At 50.5% G+C, this 22,224-nt stretch overlaps 1 protein-coding gene across 15 annotated transcripts in view; it reads left to right on the top strand.

Moving 5' to 3' along the window:
- Positions 1-1,809: 1,809 nt before the first annotated feature.
- KIF1A (kinesin family member 1A) overlaps positions 1,810-22,224 on the top strand; it is a 115,522-nt gene continuing 95,107 nt past the window's right edge. For all 15 annotated transcript variants that reach the window (XM_028831340.2, XM_028831339.2, XM_077958098.1 and 12 more), the window contains exon 1: positions 1,810-1,911. The gene's annotated coding sequence lies outside the window, so the exon portion shown is untranslated. The remainder of the gene's footprint in view (positions 1,912-22,224) is intronic.

Below are 22,224 nucleotides of genomic sequence, written 5' to 3'. Positions count from 1 at the left end.
AGAGAAAAATGTCAAAAACAAAATACAGGCTAAGTGCACGCTGGTAATCCCAGCACTTTGGGATGCCGAGGCGGGTGGATGACTTCACCTCAGGAGTTTGAGACCAGCCTGGGCAACATGGCAAAATCCTCTCTACAAAAAATGCAAACATTAGCTGGGTGTGGTGGCACACACCTGTAGTTCCAGCTACTAGGGAGGCTGAGGTGGGAGGATTGCTTGAGCTGGGGAGGTTGAGGCTGCAGTGAACCAAGATGGCACCACTGCGCTCAAGCCTGGGAGACAGAGCAAGACCTTGTCAACAACAACAACAACAACAAACTGTAAAAAGCCAGAATATAAAGAAAAAAAGATATGCTAGTCACTTAAATATTAACGTGAAATAGATTAATTCCTAGAAAAATGTCAATTGCCTCGAGAAATAGAGAGCTTGCCATATTAAAAACCATGAGGAAAACGGTGGTGATAAAGACCCCAGCCCCAGAAGCCCAGATGGTTTTATTGTTTCTGCCAATGTTGGGAAGAACAATTGATTTCTCTTTCATGCCGGTGGTTCCAGGAAACAGTGAAGGAGGAGGAGCTGTCTAGCTGGTTTCGGTGGCGCTGGGGCTGGGAGCGGGGGCCCGTTTCTTGCAGAAGTGGATGCGAATCTCTCCCCGCCACCTGCAAGGTGCTCGCACGCAGCTGTGGGGACTGAGGTGAAGCCGGCTGTCCCTGGAGTGTGGATTAAATGGTTAACGGCCAGGCCGCTAGGGCAGCGCAGGCCCCCGCTGGGCGTCAGGGAGGCTTAGCCAGGCGACGCCAGGATGCCCATGGCAGTGGCTCGATGGCAGGGGCTGGGCTGGGGGGGACCCAGCCCCGGGGTTCAGGGTGGCCCGAAGTCCGTGCACCCCCGCACCGCAATGCGGGGAGGTCCCCGTGGGCGAGCTGCCCAGAGGCTTTGTCGAAGTTGCCCAGCCCTGGGACGGTGGAGGGAGGGCGGTGGCGCGCACGGGGATACCAGTCAGCCCCTGGAACTAGGAACGCGGCTGGGGGCGGGTGACGCAGGCTGGGGTTTGCCGGGGTGGCCCGCGAGCGGCGTGTGACTTGGGGGTTCAAGGAAGTTAAACTGGACAGGCTGGGGTGAGGACAATGGGGGCCTGGAGAGGTGGGGCGAGAGGAGGGCGGGGGTCCCCACGAGCCGCGGCGGAGGCGAGGCGGCGGGTCCACGGGCTGGTTGCATCATCCCGCGGGGAGGGCCTCGGTCACTGCTGCTCTTCCCTGGCGCCCCGGCCCCGACGCAAGATGCGATTTCACCGCGCACCTGTTACACCCAGAGCCAGCATCCCTGGCGCAAGGAGCCCTCCCTCCCCAGCCCCGCCCGCCCCCCACGATGCGTCTGTCGCTGGCTCCGAGCGGGGGCAGGTGGAGGTTTTACGATTTCACTCGAGAGGGGCCAGGGTGGGGGAGGGCCCGGCGAAGGGTCTGCGGGCAAGTTCAGGTGCACTCGGGGCTTCGGGACAGGGCGTCGCCGGGTCCCTCCCCCGCGAGGTCTCAGGGGCGCGCCGGGGGAGGGGACGCCGCGTCCGAGCCGGGTGTCGGTCCCCCACCCTCCGCGGGGCCCGCCGCGGTGTCAGCGGTGACGTCACAGCCCGGCCCCGGCCCCCTCCGTCCCCAGCCCAGTTCCCGCGGCGGCCGCGTCGCCCGTCCCTCTCCCCGCGCGACAAACCAGCTGGCGACTGGAGCTCGGACGCCGCGCGCAGCCAACCAGCGCCTCGGGAGGGGCGCTGGGCGGGCCGGGCCGGGGGCGCGCAGCCCGTCACGCGGCGGCGCAGTCACAGCTCAGAGCAGCCGGCGAGCGGCAGCAGCTCCGGGCTCGGGAGCCCGCGCCCATGCCAGTGCCCATGCGGGGCCGCCGCCAGTGACGCCGGAGAGGTAAGGCAGGCGCCCGCCCGGCCTCCCGCGCCCCTCGCCCCGCATCTGCGCCCCGCAGCCCGCGCCCGCAGCCCGCACCTGCACCCACTGCGCCCAGGGCGGGGAACTCCGGCCCTGCGCCCTTGTTGCGACCCGAAGCGCGGGCACTGTGAGGCCCCTTCCCTTCCAGACCTTCCTCCATCTCCGCAGAGAACAATGGGGGAAATTCAGGGGTGTCCGCCCTTCAGGTGCCGCTGGAAAAGGTCCCTTTGCCGCGATCTCAGCTGCAGCGGGCGGGGGTCGCCCTCTGGAGGGCTCGCCCGGCCGGCGGGATCGGGATACCCCCGCCTTTCCCCGGCTATTCCGCTCTCCTGGAGAGGAGCCACCTGCGGGGCTGCGGGAGGGGCTGCGCCCAGACGGCGGGGGAGGGGAGGGATGGAGAGCGGGGCTGAGGACGCGGATGCCGCACCTGGGAGGGTGCGCGGCTGCAGCGCTTCGGCCTGAGGGGAGAGCGCGCAGGGCTGCCGGGCTCGGGCAGCTGCTCGGGTCCCCGGGTGGGGGAGGGCGGATGCTGGAGCCTGGAGCAAAACAGGCAGGCGGGGCGGGGTCTGCGGCGCTGGGGCCTGGCCACCCGCGTCCTTGCACCGCCGGGCTGCCCATCACCCCCTCCCACGCCAGAGACCCCAGCTCCCTTCCAGAAAGACCCAGCACTTGGGAGGGGCTGCCGGCGAGCACTGCCTGCGTCTCAGCCGCCAGCGCCCCTGTAACAGGTGTGGCCCGGCGGCGAGGGAGGGGCTGCGGGGCTGCCGGGTCTAGGATGGAGGCGCGCCCCCGGCGCCCGGGCTCGGATGACACGAAGGAATAGTGGCCGCGAAGACCTTCGCACTCCCGCTTTAAGCTGCCCCTCACACCGACTCCCCGCAAACCAGCGGCCCAGCCCTCTCGCTGGGGAAGGGCCGGGCAGCATCCCCGCCGGGAGGGAGGGTCCGCAGGAGCGGGGCGCTGGGCGCGGGTAGGTGGGGTTGGGGGGGCACTGCCGGCCGCAGGGGCGGGAGGGGGAGGGGAAGGAGGGAATGCCAAGTCATGGGGCCTGCTGGGCGCGAGCGCGACGTCGCCCGGCGCGGACCCGATGCGCGCCCACGTCCCCGGGAATAGGGACTTTTCTCCAGAGACTGGAGGACCCCCTCCCCAAGCAGCGGCCCTTTCCAAGGGGTGCCTGCATTGCTGGGATTAAAGGCCTGCCAGGGCAAGCGGATTGGATCTTGCGGCTGCGGAGAGGAGGCGGTTCGGAGAGGCCCCTGCCGCGCAGGGCTGGTACTGGCCTCACCCTGGGGACGCACAGCGCGACACCGTGCTCGGCTCTGCGGGACACCCTGTCGCACTCAGGCTGGCGGGACCTTTGCCAGGGAAGCCATGCCAGCACCCTTGTGGTCTGAGAAGGCAGCAGAGGATTTGAAGGGAAGCTCTGGGGTCCACGTGGGGGTTGGGGCTGCACCTGCGGCGGCCATTTTGCAGGTGTGGTTGGCCACCAGCCTTAGCCAGGCTGTGGAGTGGGGCAGGTGTGGAGCTTGCAGTGCAGGGTGTGAGATGGGCCAGGGCCAGGGCTCAGGTCTGCCCTTGCATTGAACACACACCGTCTATTTAGAGGGGTTCCTTGTTTGGTTGATGGGGTAGTTGGAGTCAAGACCCAGGAACCCTCTGGACCAGAGATGCTGTAAGGCAGCTGGCTGAGGGGCCCAGCGTGGGGTCGGGGGAGGGCAGCCTTTACCTGGGGTGAAGTCTCGGGAGGGCACTGGGTCCAAGGCAGGGCCCAGATGAACAGCTTCACTCTGGCTGCAGATGGATCTGAGGCCCTGCAGGTGTCCTCCCCGGGCAGGTCCACACGGCGGACAGAGGCTGGAATCAGGTGTCAAGGCAGGGTTCCCAGCCCAGACCCAGGGAGGTCCCTGTGGTGAGGGCCTGCAAGATGTCTGCTGTGTGCCAGCCCTGCTCCCAGCCAGGTGCTGCCCCCCGGGTGCCTCCTTTCCCCCTTCCCCACTGGAATGTCCCACAGACTGCCCCGTCTGGGGCTCTGGCTGGCCAGTCACAAACAGGTGGAGTCTGGAGTTCTGCCCAAAGCCCAGGGCTGATGCTTGGCTGGACTGGGATTTAAACTGCGGCCACTGCCCGGCCGCCCAGCCTGTGCCCCACAGTCCTCACTGATGTCATGACTGCTGACCTTGGGCCCACCATGTCCTTTGGGAGTAAGGTAGGGCAGTCCTCCCATGGGATTTGTGGAGGGTGGAAGGGGAGACGTGGGCTACATAGCCCCAGGAGGAGGCGCTGGAGGAGACTGAGGGCATCTCTTCAGGCCACTCAGCCGGGTCAGCCAAAGCCGGTGAGCTGGCTTGACGGGGGCGGGAGGGGAGACGTTCCCACAGAGCTCTGGTCCTACTGGATTGGGGTCTATGGAGGGGCTACCAGCATTAGGCTATTAGGATTGACTGAGCCCTGCACATGCCCAGCTGGCCAATCCTGTCAGGCCTGAGACCATCCGTGCACCTCTATCAGTGAGCTGGGAGGGGCCTGAGCTGCCACCACGGGTGGAGAGTGGTGGGGCCTGGGTCCCTGGGTGGCTGTGATTGGTAGGATGAGCGTGTGGTCATCTGCCTGCAGAGTCCAGGGACCTCTCTAGGACATTGCCACTTTCAGCGTTCTTAGGCCCAAAAGATGTGGCTCATCACCCCCAATATGGGTGGCCAAAGGGGCTCAAGGTGTCACCTCCCACTGCCCATCACCCACTCCATGCCCAGGAGCATCTCTGAGAACCCTGAGGGGCTGGGCTACACCCTGCCCCAAACCTGTCCATGGGTGGCCAGGGTACCCAGGGACACAGCCAGGCAGTGTGGGGCCTGTGTCCTTGCTGGGTTCTGCCCCTTAGGTGGTGGCCTCCGGCCACAGGCCCATCCCTGCCACAGGAGGGTTTGGGATCCCAGAGCTTTGCATCCCAGTCCTTTGGCATGGCACCTGAGCAGAGACAGGGGTACAGTGGCCCCACCTGACGAAGCCAGCTTGCTCTTTAGCTCCTGAGCCCCACTGGGATCCCCCCCTCAGCCTGGCTGGCCTCTCGCCACCCCAGTGCCCCCACCCCCAGGGCCTGGAGAACCCAGGGAACAGCCGGCTTGGCTTGGCCCATGTGCTCCAGTTGTGCTGTGGGGCAGAGGGCACAGTCAAGGTCGGCAGTCAGTGGAGGCTGAGCCTCCTGACCTCTCCTGCTCCTCACCAGCCCATGCTGCCAGCTTCGGCCTCCTACAGGCCTAGCGAAGTGTAGAGATTGATCCGGATGTGTGGATGTGGGACTTGGATGTGGGACTCAGAGGCTGGGGTTGCTGGAATCTGAGTAGGAGGGGCTGCTGCCTCTCTAAAGCCTCCTCACCCTGGATTTAATCTCCTAATCCCAGGTCTTGTGGTCTGGGCAAGCCCAACCCTGGCCGCCACAGAGCCTGGAGATTCAGATGGCCTTTGGGGGTCCCTCCTGCTTGCCATCCCTGCCAGATTTCAGGATGCCCTGGAGTCTAGGGAGGGCAGGCCAGTGCCCGGCTATCCAAGCATCCTGGCGCTTATTCCTCACCCTTCCTCACAGTGCCCTGGAGGGGGCCAGAGCAGTCACTTGGCCACACACACTCATAGTCACATGATCCACTCCAACACACACTGATACACATACACGTACATGTACACACACATTGCACACACAGACACACACATGCACACACACACCCATACATACATTCACACACACAGAGACACTCATACGTACACACATGTTCATGCACACATGCACACTCACACACCCACACATGCATTCACACACAAACACACACAGACATACACACATGCTCATGCATGGCTATATACACACATACATGCATGCAGATATAGACACACACACACACACACACACACACACACACACACACACACACACAGAGTCTCTGCATCCCTTGTCCCTGTCTTTGTTCTTGCCTGGGTTTCTTCTCTTGAATACTTTCTATTCAACCTCCACATTAGGTTTTAGGCCCCCCTCAAATGCTGCCTCTGCCGTGATGCCTGCTGTCACCCCTACCCCTCAGATTGGCACCCCCTCCACAACCATAGGTTTCCAGGGGTGGGGAAGAAGACAGGGAACACTGATTGGGCGTAGCCTCCACTGTGCACCTCATGTGCTTCCCTTTATCCCATGCCACTCCACACCTGAACAATGAGAACAGCACCACTTGGCTCCGACCCCATTGAACCAGGTGGTGGTGGTTCCATTTTCCAGGTATGGAGACTGAGGTTCCTGAGAAGCCCATGTGGCTTGTGAAGAGAGGACCTGGGACTCCGAGGACGGTAGCTCCTTTAGTGCTTTCTGCCCCTCCCCCTACTTTTCCCTCCACCCCCATTGTCCCTGACTTCTCCCACCCCCATGGGGGCCAGCACGGTGCCTCACACAGAGTGAGGACTCAGTGCTCTTCCATGGCTGAGCTGGTTGTTTTAGCGCAGGTATTGCATTTCCTGGTGGAGTCCAGGGTGAGCTTTGGCCACCCTCTCAGGGGTTGGGGTGTCCTTGGGTCTCGGGGTCTCCTGTTCGGGGCCTACAGATTCCTGAGCGAGCCTGGCAGAAGAATGACAGCCATCCCCTATCCTCTGGGCCTCCCATGGGGCTCCTGAAATGCAGCTCTAGGGACAGGCATGGCCCTCGACTGCTCCTGCAGGGCCCCTTCCCTGAGGCTAGTAGTGCCAGGAGTACCCTCAAGGGGTTCCTGCCCCCACCTCAGCCCTGCCAGGAACTCTCAGATGGGCCTCAGTTTCCCTTTCCATCTGTCATCAGCTCAAGCCAGGACGGTGCAGGACAGGGCTGGGCTGGGCTGTCAGTGCTCAAGGTCCTGGGTCGGTGTGACTCCTGAGGGGCTGCTGTGGGGCTGGGGCGGGCTGTACTCAGTTGCTCGGTGTCATCTGGTCCCCACTCTCCTCCTGCTTCCGGGGCTGGGGCCCCACCATGGCTGCAGGTCCTTGGGGCCTGGGAGGGCTGCAGCTCTAGGACAAGCAGTGGATGCAGTGGGGCAGGTGCAGACCAGAGGAGCACGCTTACGGCCTCACACCTTTTGCATCAGCTCTGTACTTAGGCAAGATGTTCTTGGTTGGTGTTTTATTTTCTCCAGCTCTTGGCTATCTTTATTTTATTTTATTTTATTTTATTTTATTTTATTTTAGAGACAGGGTCTCACTCTGTCACCCAGGTTGGAGTGCAGTGGTGCAGTCACAGCTCCCTGCAGCCTCAACCGCCTTGGGTTCAAGTGATCCTCCTATCTCAGCCTCCTGAGTAGCTGGGACTATGGGCATGTATCACCATGCCTGGCTAATTTTTTGTAAAGATGGGGTTTTGCCATATTGCCCAGGCAAGTGCTGAACTCCTGGGCTTAAGCAATCCTTCTGCTTTGACTCCACAAAGTGCTGGGATTGTAGGCATGAACCACTGCACCCAGCCTTTTTATTTTCTTGAATGGGTTTTTTCCCCTTTATGGCACCTCCACAAGTGGCCTCTGGCAGCTGCTTGCCATGTCCCCTGGATTGGAGTCTCTGTTTCTTGGACCCTAGAGCTGCTTGTTTCTTGGTTTCCTGTCTTGTTTTGCTGGAACACATCCTTGTGTGACTTCCTTGAAAGGGTGCATGAGTCTTTGGTGTGTGAGTGTGTTTTTGCTGTGTCCCTTGCTCTGGGTGGTAGTGTCTGGGGTGCTTCTGTTCCTAAGTAGTCTTCCTGGGAACTCTGAGGACAGGGTCACCGTGGCTTTCTGCATCAGGTCACTTATGAGCAGACTTTGTTGGCAACTCATCTTTTCTCCCTGGAAGCTTTTAGCATCCTGTCTTTTCCTTGGTGTTCTGACTCCATGTGGATGGGTGTAAGGGTGGGGTTCACATTTATTGGCACTTGGTGGGCCCTTCACACTGAAGTCAGGGTCTCTTATTCTATTTGTTTGTAATTTCCTCCCTTTCATTTTTTTCTTTTACCCTGAATTCATGAGTAGGTCTGTTTGGTTGCTTTTCTCTTGTATATTCTGTCTCCTTGTTTACATTCTAAAGTCCTTTGACTGCCTTTTCTAGAGGTTGTTTTTGAATCTTGGACGTCAGCTCTTACATTTTTCATCTCTAAAATCTTCGCTTTTCTAACTGTTCTGCCTCATAGCTTTCTGCCCTTGTTTTGAAAATGAGCATCTTCTTGAATCTCCCAGGTGTGTGGACAGAGGTTGTGCTCGGTTGTTTCGTGTCTGTTCCATGCTTTGCCTGTCCTTCCCACAGGGCCTGTTTTCTGCTGGCAGCTCTGGTCCTTCCCTTCACACTCTGTTCTCACGCCCAGGGAAGGCCTTCGTTGGCCCATCACACATTAGGGAGGCTATTGGTGGGAGCGGCAGGGCTGCTGCTGCTCACCCCAGAGTGGTTCTGACCAGAGCTGGGGTGGGGTGTCCATAGCAGGCCCTGGCTTAGGTGAAGGGGTGGGGCTGGCTGCCAAGCTGCCCCTGCATATCAGAATGAGGGGTGCCACCTTCTTCACCTCACTGAAGGCTTCACTCCTGCCATGGAGAAAGCCGTTCAGCTGCTCACCTGCGGGCACTGGCAGTGACCACTCTCGGAGGGTGGGTGGCGGGACTAGGGGTGCAGGCTTCCATGTTACCCTCACTTCTCACCTCTGCCTTCCACCGGGTGCTTGAGTTCCTGAGCCTGAGCCCCCTGCCCCTTCCCTGCCCTCTGCAAGTGGCACTTGGGGCTGAGGTCCCAGGAGATGCCTCTCCGATGCCCTTTGCAGTTGTGAGCTCTCTGGTGGGCTCTGGCCCTGTCTCATGGGGTCTCAGAGTGACCAGTGTGCCTGGCAGTCATCGGACCTGGGGCTCCTTACTCTCCAGGGGTGGACAGGACACTCCTCTATGACCATTGGTTGTAATTCTAAGAAAAACTTGCTGTGGTTTTTTTCTCAAACTCTTCAAGAAGGATCAGTGTTTCAGGAAGTGGCCCATGCCAATGCTTTGTTCTGGGCTGGCCCTGCTGGGTGTGCACATGGAGGGCCACTGGTCTAACTGGGAGCAGGTGGATCCCTGACGTGAAGGAGGATCCCCAAGGTGAAGGTTGATCCTTGAGGTGAAGGTGGATCCAGAGGTAAAGGCAGATCCTGAGGTGAAGATGGATCCCCAGGGGAAGGTGGATCCTGAGGTGAAGGCTGATCCCGGAGGTGAAGGTGGATCCCTGAGATGAAGGTAGATCCCCAGGTGAAGGTGGATCCTGAAGTGAAGGTGGATCCCTGAGGTGAAGGTGGATCCTGAGGTGAAGGTGGATCCCTGAGGTGAAGGTAGATCCCCGAGATGAAGGTAGATCCCCAGGTGAAGGTGGATCCTGAAGTGAAGGCAGATCCCTGAGGTGAAGGTGGATCCCTGAGATGAAGGTAGATCCCCAGGTGAAGGTGGATCCTGAAGTGAAGGCAGATCCCTGAGGTGAAGGTGGATCCCCAAGGTGAAGGCAGATCCCCAAGGTGAAGGCGGATCCTGAGGTGAAGGCAGATCCCGAGGTGAAGGCAGATCCCGAGGTGAAGGTGGATCCCCAAGGTGAAGGCGGATCCCGAGGTGAAGGCAGATCCCGAGGTGAAGGCAGATCCCGAGGTGAAGGTGGATCCCCAGGTAAAGGTGGATCCCCAAGGTGAAGGCGGATCCCGAGGTGAAGGCGGATCCCGAGGTGAAGGCGGATCCCGAGGTGAAGGTGGATCCCCAGGTAAAGGTGGATCCCCAAGGTGAAGGCGGATCCCGAGGTGAAGGCGGATCCCGAGGTGAAGGCAGACCTCTGAGGTGAAGGGAGACCCAGAGGTGAAGGCCATCTGGGCTCCAGGTGGACACCTGTGCAATGCTCTGCAGTGTGGGTTTCCCCAGCAGCTGGGCAGGGAGTGCCTGTGCCAGGCCTGTGTCCACCCCTCACCGTCACCCCATGCCTGGTCTTTCCTGGACGCTTCTTAAGTGGAGACACACTTTGTTGTCTGCCTTAGCGCCACCCCCACACCCCCTTCCACAGGGACTTGGCTTTTTCTGCCGATGCCCCCACCCCAGGGTGAGGCGGGAACTTGAAATGTCCCCAAAGCAACAGGGGAGTTCCTCCAGGGCCACCCTGCCCTCTGTGCCTGCAGTGACTTGCGGGGCATGGCCCGGTGTGGCCGGTGGGTCTTCTGCACGCATTTTTACCAAGTGCATGGATTCTGTTCCCTCCCCTCTGTCCCGGGGCCCCTGGCTCAGGGCTCATGGTCTCCCTTTCCTGGAGTCAGCACAGCCGGCTGGCCACACACACATGAATGGCCACCATCCCCCAGTCCTCTTTCCCTCTCCTGCCCATGGGCCATCTTCTCTGCCCACTTCCTGTGGATGCATCCTGGGTCTAGTCAGACCCTCAGACACCCATGGTGTTGCCTCTGTGTCCCCAGCACAGACACCACCCTGCCACCAGCAGCTTCTCAGCCTCTTCTTTTCCTCCGGGCAGTCATCCTAGCCCCTCTGGCTTCCTCCCTGCCACCCTTGAGCCTGTGCCCTCATCTCTGGCCACTCCAGCCAGTGTGACCTCACCCCACAGGACCAGTTCATGCTTCTTGTCTCTGATGACTTCCTGCCCCACCTGTCCCAGAGGCTGCCCCTCTCTGTCTTTGAGGGGAGCTCACCCTTTCTCCTGGGCTCTGGCATGTGCTGTGTCCGGCACTGTGACCCGCAGCTCACCGCCTTCTCAGGGGTTCAGCTGTGTCAGACCCCCATCCTCAGCTTTACCTTCTGCCATCAGCCACGCCCACAGGCTCTGACAACCCTTGGGGCTGCCTGGTTCCCTCTCAGATTGGCTGACAGAACAACTTCTTGAAGATAGTTACCTTTCTTTTCTTTTCTTTTCTTTTTCCTTTTTTTTTTTTTTCTTTTTGAAATGGAATCTCACTCTGTAGCCCAGGCTGGAGTGCAGTGGCACAACCTCTACCCACTGCAACCTCTGCTTCCCAGGTTCAAGCGATTCTCCTGCTTCAGTCTCTCAAGTAGCTGGGATTACAGGTGCCCGCCACCACGCCCAGCTAATTTTTGTATTTTTAGTAGAGACGGGGTTTCACTGTGTTAGCCAGGGTGGTCACGAACTCCTGACCTCAAGTGATCTGCCCACCTCGGCCTCCCAAAGTGCTGGGATTACAGGCATAAGCCACTGCAATCAGCCAATAGTTACATCTTTAAAAATTGTGTCATGTGGTAGCAAAAATATACAACAAAGAATACAGAATAATATTACAACCAACGGCCACATGCCCATCAGCTTTCAAAACAAGGCATTTCCAACCTGCTTCCCAAGGGCAGCACTGGCAGAGGGCTCACGGCCACCCGGCATCTCGGCCGACCCACCTCACCCTGGGGAAGAAGAGGGACAGATGGGGCCTGGCGGGAGGGAGGTCCCTCCATGTCACCATGGTGAGCACATCGAGTGGCTTGGTGGCGTCTAGGCCCTTAGACCCCCTCCACACCCATAACTGTGAATTCGGTGCCGATCGCTCCTGGAGTGTCATCGTCCACCCTGAGTCTGTGGAGTGCTGCTTGTGTGTTTGAAGCTTTGAGAGGGCTGCAGCCGACTCTGCATTCGTCTGCATCTTGGATGCTGGGCATTTGGGCTGTTTCCATCCATTCTTTTTGCATTGATAAATCATGCTATATTTGGGTGTATTTCTCCTGTGAATATGTACAACATCTACTTGCAGAGTTGCTGGGGCACATGGTCTGCAGCCCTCCAGATGTTACCATGTTATTTTCAAAGTGGTGGCACCTGTTCACTCCCAGGGTGAGCTGTAAAGCTCCTGTAGCCTCCTCCTGACAACGCTTGGTGTGCCCCACTTTTAAATGGTGTGATCTGGTGGATACAGTTTGAAAATACGGTTTCCGAATTACTACCGTGGTTGAGTATCTTTTCATGTAAACTGCCAGTTCATATCTTTTTGCCCATTTTCTTTTGGGATGTTTAAAATTTTTATTTTTCTCTGTCCTCTATATATTCTGCGTACAAATCCTTCGTTGGATTGTATGTGTCGCAGATACCTTCTCCAGGTGGGTGGGGTTCTCGTCACCGTTTTAGTGATACCTTTTGATACCCTACCTTCCTTTTGGTGTTTTCTGTGGGTAAAGAGATCCTTTCGGCTGGGCACGGTGGCTCACACCTGTAATCCCAGCGCTTTGGGAGGCTGAGGTGGGTGGATCACTTGAGGCCAGGAGCTTGAGATTAACCTGGCCAATGTGGCGAAACCCTATCTCTACCAAAAATATGAAAAATAAAAATAAAAATAGATGTGGTGGCGCATGCCTATAATCCCAGTTACTTGGATGGTGAGACACAAAAACCTTTTTTTTTTTTTTTTTTTTTTTTTTTTTTTTTTTTTTAGACTTTAAGTTCTAGGGCACTGTGCACAACATGCAGGTTCGTTCCATAGGTGTACATGTGCCATGTTGGTTTGCTGCACCCATCAACTCGTCATTTACATTAGGTATTTCTCTTGAATCCTGGTGGCAGAGGTTGCAGGGAGCCGAGATTGCACCACCACACTCCAGCCTGGGCAAGAGAGTGAGACTGTCTCAAAAAAATAAATAAATAAATAAATAAATAAAATCCTTCCCTAGGGGTAGTATGAAGATAAAACTCTTCTTTGTTTTCTTCCAAAACATTTGTTGTTAACATACAGGTCTTTAATCCACATGGAATTTATTTGACATGTAAAGGGATCTAATGGTATATTTTCCATGTTGCCAACCAGTGTTCCTTCCATCGCTGGTTCGGTCGTCCGTCCTCTCCTACTTGCTCTGTAAAACCACCTTTCCCCGAGATCGAAAGGACTGTGCTTCTGCAGGTCTGTTCCTGGGGTCCCTTCTGTTGCACTCGTGGTGGCCTCTTCCTGTCCCAATACAGCCCACCTTCATGCCAGGGCTTCCTACTCAGGCTCAAGGTCACAGGGCATGTTGCCTTCTGCCCTCTGGTCTTTTTTTTTCTTTCTTCAGACTTGTTATTGATATTCTTAACATCTTACTCTACCATATACGTTTTTAGAAGCAACTTGTCATGATTCACAAAAAAACTTGAGTTTTCATATGAAACGTCATTGAGTTTTCAAATCAATTTGGGTAAAATTAAATGTTTTCAAGATATTGAGATTTCTTTTCCATGAATAAGTTATAGTTCTCCATTTATTTAGATTTTCTGCAATGTTTCTAGTAGAGTTCTACAGTTTTCTTTATAAAAAGTTAGTGACGGCCAGGCACAGTGGCTCACGCCTGTAATCCCAGCACTTTGGGAGGCCGAGGCGGGCAGATGACCAGGTCAGGAGTTCGAGACCAGTCTGGCCAACATAGTGAAACCTCATCTCTACTAAAAATACAAAAAATTAGCCGGGGGTCGTGGTGGATGCCTGTAATCCTAACTACTCGGGAAGCTGAGGCAGGAGAATCACTTGAACCCAGGAGGCGGAGGTTGCAGTGAGCCGAGATCACGCCACTGCACTCCAACCCCAGGTGACAGTGTGAGACTCCATCTCAAAAAAAAAAAAAGTTAGTGACACTTATTCCTAGGTACTCTATAGTTTGCATTATTATTTTATTTATTTATTTATTTATTTTTTAGAGAGAAGGTCTTTCTCTGTTGCCCAGCCTGGGGTGCAGTGGTGTGATCATAGCTCACTGCAGCCTTGAACTTCCAAGCTCAAGTCATCCTCCTGCCTCAGTCTCCCAAGGAGCTGGTACTACAGATGTCGCCACTACTCCTGGCTAATTAAAAAAAAAAATTGTTTTAGAGGTGGGTCTTGCTATGTTGCTCAGGCTGGTCTTGAATTCCTGGGCTCAAGTGATCGTTCTACCTTAGCCTCCATGGTAGCTGGGACTACAGGTGTGAGCCACTGTGCCAGATTGGGTTATTATTTTAAAGGATACCTTAAAATATGTTTTAATTCTTTATCTCGGATAGATAAGAATGTTCTTGATTTCTACAACCTTATTGAACTTTCCTACTTCAAATAATTTTTCTTTGGATTCTCTTGATTTCTGTGTAGATGAGCTAGTGGTCTGCAAATAATGACAGTTTGGTTTCTTTCTTTCAAATTCATATTATGTTTGTTATTTTCCTGTCTTACTGGTCTGGCTAGAACCTCTCCTACAATGTTAAACAGAAGTAGAGATAGCGAGCATCCTGGACTTGTTTCTGAATTTAAAGGAAATGTTCCTATCCTAGGCTTAAGCAATCCTCCTGCCTCAGCTTCTCAAGGACCTGGGACTATAGGCGTATGCTACCATACCTGGCTAATTTTTTTATTTTTTATTTTGTAGGGATGGGGTCTCACTATGTTAGCCAGGCTGGTCTTGAGCTCCTGGGCTCAAATGATCCTCCTATCTCAACTCCCTAAAGTGCTGGGATTTCAGGTGTGAGCCACCATGCCCAGCCTCATGCATATTCTTTTAAAGTGCACACAGAATGTGTGCTAAAATTTGCCATATGCTGGTCATAAAGCAATCATTTTACCATTAAGTGTGATGTTTGGGTAGGTTTTAGTAGATAGGTATTATGAGGTTAAAAAAGTTTTCTTTTATTCTAATATTGCTTAGAATTTTATCACAAATGAGTCTTGAAAATTATGGAACGCTTTTTAAGTATCTATTGAGGGCCTCATATTCTTTCTTCTTTAATTTGAAAATTATAATAACAGCTATCCTAATGTCAAGTTATACTGGTATTCCTGGCATATGCTTACCTACATTGCCCTTTTTATTTGTTACTGTATTTTCTTGCTAATTTTTCAGACTTTCCTACCTATGTTCATCAGTAAAATTGGTCTATAATCTTTCTCAAATTTTTCTTGTTTACTTTGATGCTAAAATTCTATTAACATCAATGAATGAGCTAGGAGTACAGTTGGCTCTCCATATCTGTGGGTTCTGCATCTGTGAATTCAACCAGATCAAAATTTTTGGAAGAAAAGAATGGTTTGTCTATATTGAACATGTACAAACTTTTTTTTCCCTTGTCACTATTACCTGGACAATACAGTATAGTAACTATTTATTAATACATAGCATTCACATTATATTTGGTATTATAACTAATCTTGAGATGATTTAAAATATATGGAAGGGGCTGGGCGCAGTGGCTCACGCCTGTAATCCCAGCACTTTGGGAGGCCAGGGCAGGCAGATCACCTGAGGTCGGGAATTCAAGACCAGCCTGACCAACATGGAGAAACCCTGTCTCTACTAAAAATACAAAATTAGTTGGGTGCAGTGGTGCATGCCTGGTGGTGCATACTAGGGAAGCTGAGGCAGGAGAATTGCTTGAACCCCGGGAGGCAGAGGTTGCAGTGAGCCAAGATTGCACCATTTCACTCCAGCCTGAGCAACAAGAGCGAAACTCTGTCTCTCTATCTCCCTCTCTCTCTCTCTCTCTATGTGTGTGTGTGTGTGTATATGTATATATGTGTGTATATATGTGTCTGAATATATGTGTATGTATGTGTATATATATATGTGTGTATATATCTGTGTGTGTATGTGTGTGTGTGTATATATGTATATGAGGATGTGTAGGTCAAATGCAAATACTACACTAGCTCATATGAGTGACTTGAGCATCTGTGGATTTTGGTATCTGTGGGGGGTCCTGGAACTAATCTCCTACTGATACTGAGGGATGACTTTATATTCTTTGAGTGTTTCCCTCTCTTTCCTCCATTCTCATAAAGAGTTTGTATAGGATTGATACTATGTTTTTAAAAAAGGTATGGTGGAACTCACCTGTAAGAAGTGTCTGAATCATCTACCTTTTTGTGTGGGTAGATTTTTTAACTATTGGATCAATTTATTTAATAATTGTAGGAAAATTCGTGTTTCCATTGCTTTTTCTCATAGTTATGCATCACATTTTCCTGTTTCTTGGCAGATCTAGTAATTTTTGATTGGATGCTAGACATGATTTTTATATTTTAGAGTGTCTGACTTATATTTCTTGCTTTAGTGCATGTTGGGCTTTGTCTTGGCAGGTGCTTAACTTACTTGAAGACCAGTTTGATCAGTTGAGGCCTGTTCTTAAACTTTTCTAGAGTTGGTCTGGAGTAGACCACTTGCAGGAATAGTTTAGTCCCCCACCTAGGGCACGCCTTCTCCAGGGTCTCCACGGACTATCTGGAGTGGAGGCTCAAGAGGACTCCCTATTCTGGCTGATTGGATCACAGATGTCTCCTTACTTTGTGTGAGTTTTGGGAATCGTTCAGCTTACAACGGCCCAGTCTTTTTGTGTCTGGATTATCTGGGAATGGACTAGTACTCTGAAAAGACTCAAGGGTACCCCTGTGTAAGTTTCTGGACTTCTACTGAGCAGCTCCCTTCTTCCAGAACTCTTAACTCACAACCTCCAGCTGCCTCCGCCCACCCAAACTCTGACCGCCATCTTTTCAACCTGTCCAAGCTGCCAAGGTGCTTGGGTCCTACCTCGCTGTGCCTGCCTCCAGGCAGATTTGGAGTGACCATAGGGCTCACCTAGTATGTGCCCTTTCTCTTGGGGATCACAGTCCTGCACTGCCTATTGTCTGACGTTTGAGCACAGTTATTTCTGTATATTTTGTCTTCTTTGCTAGTTGTTGTTTACAGTGAGAGGTTAAGCCTGGTCCCTGGGTCTCCACCATGGCTGGACATGAAAACTCCACATTTTGCTAGGAGTGTTTTCATTTCCATTTAGTAAGTATTTTTATATTTTCATCATGATTTTTCCTTTGGTTTGTTATTTATAAGTTTATTTTTTAAATTTCTAAACATATGGGTTTTTAATTATTTTTAAATTAATTTTTAGTCTAATTGTGTTCAAATTACATGGTTTATTTGATACAGGTCTTTGAAAGCACCGGCAGTTGCATTATGGTCTAGTACATGGTAGAATATTGTAAATGTTCATATGTGGTTGAAAAGAATGTTGCTCTAATTTTCTGCAAGAGGCACATATGTCCATTAATTCATGATTATTGTGTTACTCATGCTATGCTCTTACTAATTATATATCTGCTTGATCTACCAATTAGTGAGAAGTGTGTTAAAATACCTGTCATGATAAATTAATGAATTCCTCCTTATTACATGACTCTGAACTTTGGTTTTATATTTTCATCCTTTTTTTCTTTCTGGGGTCATTTTGGGTAATTTTTCTCTGACATATTTTCCAGTTCATTAATTCTGTGTTGAGCTCCATTTAATTTGCTGATTAGCCTGTCTGCTAAGCTTTCAGTTTTAAATAATTACATTTTATTTCTAGAAGTTCTGCATGGTTCTTTCCCATATTTTACCCCATTGTTTTTCACTTCTGCTTATTTCTTAGAACATTTAAGCCAACTTATTTTTATAATCTGTATTCGACAATTTTAATATCTGAAGTTACTGAGGATCTAATCCCTCTCTTCCCTCTTTCTTTCTTCTCCCTTCCCTCCGCTTTCCCCCCGCCTCCCTCCGCTCTGCCTCCCCTCTCCTTCCCTTCTCCCTTCCCTTCCCTTTCCTTTTTTTCTTCCCTCCTTTTTTGGTGACTCTTGCTTATGGTGAATTGCTTCTCCAAGTGTTTGGTAATATTTCATTGTGAGCTAACATTTGACTGATGTTCATCTTCGGGAATCTTGGGGCTGTGGGAAAGGAAGCCTTCTCCTGGGAGGATTTGTATGTGCTTTGTTAGGTGCTTTGGGTGCTAACTCCTGAGAACTACTCTGAGCTAACTTCTCAAATTTGGATTTCACTGATCATGCAGGTGTTGTAAATTTGAAACCCAAACTTTATGAGGACAGGCGTCTGGCCTTAAATTCTCAGTAACACTGTTTTTTAGCCACCTAGAGCTGGGTGTCATTCAGATTAATTCCCCTGTGTTCCTTTTTTTACCCAGCCTTCCATTTCACAGAGGTTGTAGCTTTGAAGCATTCAATTTTTGTGGTGACTTGGTTCTATTCTCACTTTATGTGTCTTTGAGGTCCTACCTCCCATTCCCCCAACAGCAGGTGAAACCAAATTCTCTGGGTTTCTGGTATCGCCAAATGCCAGTAGCTTTGTTGCCACCTTAATTTCTTCTCCTTCTTCCTCTTTTTTCTTTCCTTCTGAGGAGTCCTCTTATTTTCTTCTGATGTTTGTTATTTATCCTGAATTTCTAGGTGCTTTATAATGGAGGGTGTCTCACCCACCATACTGCAGAAGTAGAAGCCTCCATTCAGCCCTTTTGCTCTGTTGGGAAATATTATTTATATTTTATTTATTTATTTATTTATTTATTTATTTATTTATTTATTTTTTTTGAGACAGAGTCTCACTCTGTCACCCAGGCTGGAGTGCAGTGATACGATCTCAGCTCAGTGCAACCTCTGCTTCCCAGGTTCAAGCAATTCTCCTGCTTCAGCCTCCTGAGTAGCTGGGATTATAGGCACCGGCCACTGTGCCCAGCTAATTTTTGTATTTTTAGTAGAGACGGGGGTTTCACCATCTTGGTCATGCTGGTCTCGAACTCCTACCTTGAGATACACCCACCTCGGCCTTCCAAAGTGCTAGGATTACAGGCATGAGCTACCATGCCCAACCTGGGCAGGAAATATTAATTTTAATGAGCAAACTGAGTTTTGAATTCACACGTACCAGTATTTGTCAACCAAAATGAGGAATTTCTATTTATGTTACCTCAACTGTTTGGTTATGATTTGTAAAATGATTCTTTTTAGGTTAAGTATGGACACAGTGTAGAACAATCAAAAATTTTATAATATTTGTTTAGAAAATCAGCAGCCTTTGTTCCTCGTACCCATTTTTTTTCAACTCTTTTAGCCGTTTTTAAAGTTTAGCTGTATATTACTAATTACTGTGCTTCTGCTGATTCTTGCCTGTTTTAGCAGTTATGTAAATAGAATTATAAAATGTTTACCCTTTTGTGTTTGATTTATTGTTTTCAATGCCCTATTTGTGGTATTCATCCATTTATCATCTCTCCCTCCTGAAATGCCACAAAAATAAAGGTAAAGGTAAACTCAAAAAAGACCTAAACACTCCCATAATAATGAAAAAACAGGAGAGAACATTTAGCAGCCACGTTCCGGATGCTGAAAAGCAGACCCACGTGGTGACCGATTTAGCAGATTCACAAGAGCAGAACCCCAGGTCCCTCCTAAGGCAAGCCTTTGTGACCTCCCAAAAGTCTTCCCAAGCCAACCACAGCTCCCTCGGGGACACTGGGGTCTGAACCAAACTGGGGATGACGCGGGGCCACCCTCCTCATCGCCGTGCCTTTAAGGCTGTGCATTTTCTCGTCAGTCTTGCTTTAGCTAAGTTCCGCAGGACCTTTGCCACAGCTTTGACATGTATCTTCATTATCACTCATTCAAAATATTTTCTAATATCCAGTGTGATGATTTCTTTGACCCATGGGTTTTTAAAAATTGCATTGCTTAGGGTCCAAGCAATTGGATTGTTTTGTAGGTGATTTTTTTTTAGGGTATTGATGTATAGCATAATTCTATTGTGGTCAGAGAACATCTACCTTATAACTTGAATTGAAGATGGATATTTGTGGAAGTTTGCTTTATGACCAGCATATGGCAAATTTTAGCACACAGTCTGTGTGCACTTTAAAAGAATATGTATGAGGCTGGGCATGGTGGCTCACACCTAGAAAACCAGCACTTTGGGGAGTTGAGATAGGAGGATCATTGGAGCCCAGGAACTCAAGACCAGCTTGGCTAACATAGTGAGACCCCATCCCTACAAAATAAAAAATAAAAAAATTAGCCAGGTGTGGTGGCATACGCCTATAGTCCCAGCTCCTCGAGAAACTGAGACAGGAGGATTGCTTACGCCTAGGATGTCAAGGCTGTGGTGAGCTAAGATCACGCCACTGAACTCTAGTCTCGGAGACAGGAGACTTGGTCTCAAAATAAATAAACAAAATAATGTGTACGATATATATTTTCTCCTCAGTGGCTGATAGAGCAAGCACAAATTTTCATCCTTTTAATTTGAACTTCTCTGTGCCTTTGTATGTAGAGTCTCTCATTAACAGAATATAATTTTAAAATAATCTGGTCTGACAATTTTTAATGTTTTACTTGGTGTATTTAGTTCATACTGAGTTGACCTTTTATCTGCAATCTTAACTCTTTCTTTTCCACTTGATGTTATCTTTTCATATTCTGTTTTTCTCCTTCATTGCCTTCTATTGGATTCATAAAATAAATTTTAATTTTTGGGTATTTTTCTATTAACTTGTTAGTTATACATTAGTTTTCTACTTTCTAAATGATTAACTTAGCAATGACAACATGTATGCTTGACAATCGAATGTAAATGATTACTATGACCTCTTTCATGGTCATGTTGAAACTTTGCAACCTTGTCTTTTGGTTTCTATCATTTCTGTTGAGAATTCAGTTGTCAATTTCTTTTCTTTTCTTTTTTTTTTTTTGAGATGGAGTCTCGCTCTGTCACCCAGGCTGGAGTGCAGTGGCACAATCTCGGATCACTGCAAGCTCTGCCTCCCAGGTTCACGCCATTCTCCTGCCTGAGCTTCTCTGAGTAGCTGGGACTACAGGCGCCTGCACCATGCCTGGCTAATTTTTTGTATTTTTAGTAGAGATGGGGTTTCACTGTGGTCTCAATCTCCTGACCTTGTGATTCGCCTGCCTTGGCCTCCCAAAGTGCTGGGATTCTAAGCGTGAGCCACCACGCCCGGCCTTTTTTTTTTTTTCCTGGCTGACTTTAAGCTTTATCTCTTTATCTTTGGTCCTAACGTTGTTGCAGTGCTGTGCCTTGTGTGGCTTTGTTGTTTGTCTTGCTTTGTGTTTGCAGAGTTTCTTGAACCTGTGGGTCGATGTGCTTCAGCAGCTTTGGACAATCCGTGGTCATAAGTTTTGTAAATATTGCTTCCAGGTGGCTTATGAATAACAGAATTTATTTTTCATGGTTCTGGAGGCTGGGAAGCTCAAGAGCAAGGCACATTGGCTGAGGATCTGCTTTCTGGCTCCTAGACGCCTTCTTGCCCTGTTCTCATGTGGTGGAGGGGCTGAGGGGTGTCTCTGGCGTTTCTTTTGCAAGGGCACTGATCCCATTTGTGAGGCTCCACACGCATGACCTAATCACCTTCTAAAGGCCCCACTTCCTAATGCCATCACTTTAGGGGTTAGGATCTCAACACAGGAATTTGGATGGGACAGGGGACACAAACATTCAGACCATAGCACCCCCATTCCATTTCTTCTCCTTCTAGATTCCAGTTACAGGATGTTTGACCATTTCAGTGTGTCCTATACTTTTCTGGCTCTCATGTCTATATTTTCCATTCTTCTTATCTGTTTTAAATTTTCTATATTTCTATTACCTATCCTCCAGTTTACTAGCACTGTCTTCAACTGTGTCTAATCTCTTGAGTTCCAAATTTTAGTTATTTTGTTTTCCAGATCTAGCATTTCCATTTGATTATTTGTTATAGTTTCCAGTCTTCTGGCAAAATTATCCATTTTCCATTTATATTCTCTGTCCTTTTGCTCTTATTTTGAATATATTAGTCAGGGTTGTTATAAAGTCCTTGTTTAATAATGCCTAGATCTGGATCATGTGTAGGTATGTGTCTCTTTTTTTTTCTCTCATGTGTTTCTATTTTATTTTTCCTCTTTGTTTTTAATCAGAGTCCTTTTTTATTTTACACCTTCTAAGTTTTGATTGGATGTCACACATTGCCTATTAAAAGAATATAGAGTACAGAGTTTGAAAAAATAAAAATAAAAGAGTGTAGAGACTCCAGATGGCTTCCATTTTCTCTCCCAGGCAGCCAGACTGAAATCCGAATTAAGCCAAGTGAGGGCAGGTTGTAGTTTTCATAAGGCTCATCTGAGCTATGGCTCTGCCCTGCTCTTAGGTTTTGTGCCTCCCTGGGCTTTCAGCCAGAGCCTGGTGTGATCACTGGGGATCCTCCTCCTGGAGGACCCTGAACTCAAATCTTTGTTCCTTAGCATCTGAGACTGTGCAAGACTCCTCTTTGGTTTTCAGCTTGGGTTTTTAAAATCCCACCTCTCTTACCTTCAGAATTTGGCAAATGTCTTAAGGGAAGGACTAGGCATTTGGGGCATTTGTTCATTTTAGTTCTTTACCTCTCTCTTCTGGAATCTTGGCCTCTCAAGTTTCTTTCTCTTGCCCAAAAGCTCTGCAGCTTCCTCCGTCCCTCAGCAACGGCTCTCTGTCTGGGAAGACTCCAGATTCCCGGTCTCTTGACCCATGCGCAGAATGCAAATACGCTCGGAGGCTG

Source organism: Macaca mulatta, chromosome 12 (genome assembly GCF_049350105.2).
Source record: "Macaca mulatta isolate MMU2019108-1 chromosome 12, T2T-MMU8v2.0, whole genome shotgun sequence".
Lineage (NCBI taxonomy): Eukaryota > Metazoa > Chordata > Mammalia > Primates > Cercopithecidae > Macaca > Macaca mulatta.
Note: the sequence above shows the minus strand (reverse complement) of the source record. Positions and strands in the feature narration are given on the sequence as shown.